Below are 4,335 nucleotides of genomic sequence, written 5' to 3'. Positions count from 1 at the left end.
TTCAGTTAAATGACATATGACTGTTTCTTCTGATCTTGCTGTAGGGGCAGAATATAAAATGAACTACTTGCATTGCATGCTCAAAAAATTATTGTATAATGTAGTATAAGTAAAAGTAGCTGTACAAGTACATCTGAAGTATTTCCTGAAAAATTCACATTAACTTGTTCCTCTGTAATTTACATTTTTAATACTGTAATAAGCAGAGATTTAATTCATCTATCAAGATGTGACAGTCATTAGTAAGGTAATCCTTAAAATTATCCTATAACCCTGTTTGAGAGAATTCCTTAGGTGTTGAACAGAACTGGTGATCACTGTTTTCAATTTTGAAATGTATGGTAGAGACACTAATTTCTTCTCAGAACATATAGTATATATTTGTACAAAAAACAGATCTTGTGACATTAGGCTAATTCTAAAAAGAAAAATATTTAAGAAAATAATGTTTTTTTTTAATTTGATCTTTGCCACCTGTTTGCTCATGTTTATCTGATGAAAGTCAGCAAGAAAACCAACCTATTGGTAAAATATTTAGTACACATGACGTAATCATTTTATTTTGCAGAAAGTTAACTCCTTTTCCTAAGGATATACTATCAGTAACAGTAACCTTTTTTTTTCTTTTTTTTTTACTTTCCCCTCCTTTGAACAGGATTCTAAATTGCATTCACAGTAACATAACTTGTCAAGTCTTAGCAACTTATCTAACATACCAAAACAATGGCCAATAGATATTCACTGAAGCATGAATTCCCATGCACAAGATTTTATGAAGTCTTGTCTCTTTCCTGGCACTGGTGCTTCTTTAACCCTGCAGTAACTCTACAGGAAAGACAATAGTCCTTCCATCATACCTGCCTGAAAGTTTACCAAGGGAACAGGAGAAACCTGTGATGAACAAGGAGGATATGGAACATCAGCTGCCAGTGCAGCATGGATAGTGGGATCTCAGCAATCCAACCCTAGGTCAGTGCAAACTCTGCCACAGAAGTGCATCCTCCCAATAGATAGATGGAATTTGTTCATATTTTTGAGATGATGCTCTGAAAGTAATACCTCCTATTTTATTATGTAGGCTCATAATGACAGAACTACCTGTGGTGTTATGGCTGTAGAGATTGAACCTTCCCACCAACACTCCGTTACATTTTATTGCTATGCAACAGATGACAGCAGAGAGGCAGTCTGACAAAATGGCATATGACATATGACATAGAAGTGCATGTGATGCAAAGGTGTCCTCCACGTGGAAAAAATGGTGCCCACTGAAATTCACTGACACTTGCTAAAATTTATGGAGACCAAGTGGTGGATATGAGCACAGTGAGGTGGTTGTTGATGCTTTTCAGCAGCAGTGATAGCTGCAATGGCTCACCTCTGCTGATGCATATTTTCATGAGTGTGGCATGCAGTCTCAAGTTCATCATTGACAAAAATGCACAGCTCATGGTGGTAACTATGGTGACATCGTTTTGTAGCTCAGAATTTACTCTATCAAGCTATGTTATTGTATTCTTTGTATCTACTGCAGTTTCCATATAAATAAATAGGAGACATTACTTTCAGAGCAACATACTTTAGTCAGTGAAGAATACATTTAATCTTAGGAGAGTAAATTGATGGTGAAAAGAGGTAATTCATGCTAAAAGCCAAACGCTGGCAGGAGTAGCTCAGTTGAAGGGAGAAAGGAAGGCAAGGTTACCACATTGCCTACTTAGCAAGTCCATTTCTCTTAAATATCTTCATGACAATGGTGAGAATAAAAGCAAAATAATAAATGCAGCATTGCTTCAAATCAGAATATAGTTAACTGCATTTGATTTCCCCATCCAACAAGTCACAGCACTAGCAGCATATGATGTAGCTGAAAAAAGGTCTAACAAATAGGATAAAGTAATAGACAGCTATCTGGAGCCAGTCATACTCACACTCTTCACTTTTCTCTTCTAGAAAATTACTGAGCCATAACTGTAAGAACATAACTGTCAATCTGTGGCTTTCACAGAATATTCTAACTGCCATTAATACAATACTAAAGTGTGTTGTAATAACGAGATTTTCATTACTGGGAGTGCTATCAATAACTTTAATAGTAACTTTATTATGTGAGCTAAAATAAAAATTTCTGAGTTGCACTATTTTGATTCCCAAGTCAAACATTTGGAAATCAAAATGGATTATTTCAAAGACCATCCTGACAATGGTCTTTGAATCCAAATTTGATTCCAACTAAAACCACAGACCAAGTCTATATTAAAAATTAAATTTAAGATAATAATTCTGGTGCGTTGTAAGTAGATAGTCATTTGTATGTAGCTATAGCTTTTACCACAATATGTGTGGAGCTAACATGAGCACAGAAAGACAGGAAGATAATGTAAACTCATCATTTTCTTAGCATCAGATCAGTAAACCAAGCTTGAATTTTAATGTATGAAACATTTAAGATTTGTTCAGGCACAGTAAATTTTATTTTTTGGACTGAGCATAAAGAGCTACTTCTCCCCCACCTCATTTCTAAGCTGAGCTGTGTGAGTTACAGTTCTCATTCACATATAAAACTGTATTATGTTACATATGTTCCTCATTTATTTTGTCTTGTTTACTGCACATCTTTAAGTTTTCTTTCTTATGGGTGTTTCAGATATTTTTCTCAAGCATTTGAGAAAAGGCTTCCATATTTAAATTCATATATAACTTCTGTATGCATATATTAGAGGATGGGGGAAGGAAATTTTTCACTATATGGTTATCAGGTGGTATGGAAACTGTTCTGGCAGAAGAAAGAAAACCTTGATGCTGTTTAAGCAATAGTCAGCAATAGCTATAATGTTGATGTGCTATCAGCACTAGTTTAGCCTCAAATATAAAGCACGGTACCATAATGGCTGCTGTGAAAAAGTATAATTCCATCCCAGTCACATCCAGTACTGTGTAGAAGTATCCCTGTGTATTGGTATATTCAATATTTTATTAAAATGCTCATGGTGCACCTGCGGGTTGAAAATCACAAAACTACACACTATCATATTTCTCCCAGAGATGGAGACAGAGAGATCATGTGTTCTCAGCTGCAGTTTGCAGAAATCCAAATTCCAATTTTGGAATCCAATTCCACTCATTCTGTTGGAGTGATAGCCATCGTGTTCTTGGCATATTTAAGTCATGGCACCTATGTTCTATCCATTCAAATTCATATTCAGCTTTGGAAAGATTTTCTTCTGCTCCCTATCTGAAGATCTCTTATCAAAGAGCGGAGTGATATTGAGCATGACCATGTATCAATGTTCAGTCTTCTGTGTATAAGAGTTCACAAATTTTCTGTGTTACTGAAAGTAGCTGTGTAGAGAAATTGATATCACAGTATCCTGCTTAATTAATTATTGTTTACCTGAAAGAACTTCCAAAAAGGTTGTTCCCATGCTTGTTTTTGTCTTCAAGACAAGAGATACTGGGAAACTCCTAGCTTTAAGTGTGCTATTCATGTTTAGTAGTGAGACTGGGAGTTAGGCATCAGATTTACTTAAATCAGTATGTTTTTATGACAGTTTTCTAAAACACTGCTGTATATTCAGGTTGTGATAAAAAACTCAGAAACATGAGTGGAATCATTGGCCAGAGGAATTCGTAAATCTGAAAGCGGATTTTACAGGTACCGATGCTCTGTATAACAACTCAAGAAACAGAGTGACTTGCCTTGGCCTCAGCACTATGGCAACAGGCCAAAACTGCTTAGCACCTGGGGCAAGCAGTTATCTTTTAATAACCTTTTATGTTGTCTCACAGATAGAACAGAGATTATTAAATTAAACTGAAACATAATTAAACAATTTGGGATTATTTAATGTCTACCTCTTCTAGAGCACATTTTATCAGTAGATTCCAAAGGGATATGAGAAGAGTTAGAGTTTCTTCTTAATTTTATGACTTCATTTTAATCTATCTACAATGTAATTTTGGAAAATGTTATTGAGTGCTGGATCCTAAAATCGCTAAAGTCAACTTCAGTTGCAGCCACCGTGTCTGCACTTTGAAGCCTTTTGAAGTAGCTTCAGATTGGACCAAATCTAGTGATAAGTCAAAACTTGGCTGTAAGCTGTGAGTTTTTTTCCTTCAAACCACTGGTTCCTCCCTTGAGTTGCTGAGGGCAGTGTCAGTCCAATCTGTAGGTACTTCAAAGGCTTCAAATAGCAGACAGTGAGGCTAGGGCTGAAAGCTGAAACAGACGTTTTGAGGGAACCAAAGGATCGTGGGGCCTTCCAGTGCTGTTCAGTGCATTTTCAAGTAGATTAGAAGTGATATTAAAATAAAAGGGAAGAGAAATGTTATTCT

The sequence above is a fragment of the Meleagris gallopavo genome, chromosome Z (genome assembly GCF_000146605.3).
Source record: "Meleagris gallopavo isolate NT-WF06-2002-E0010 breed Aviagen turkey brand Nicholas breeding stock chromosome Z, Turkey_5.1, whole genome shotgun sequence".
NCBI lineage: Eukaryota > Metazoa > Chordata > Aves > Galliformes > Phasianidae > Meleagris > Meleagris gallopavo.
The sequence above is the reverse complement of the archived record's forward strand: the minus strand, read 5'-3'. Positions refer to the sequence as shown.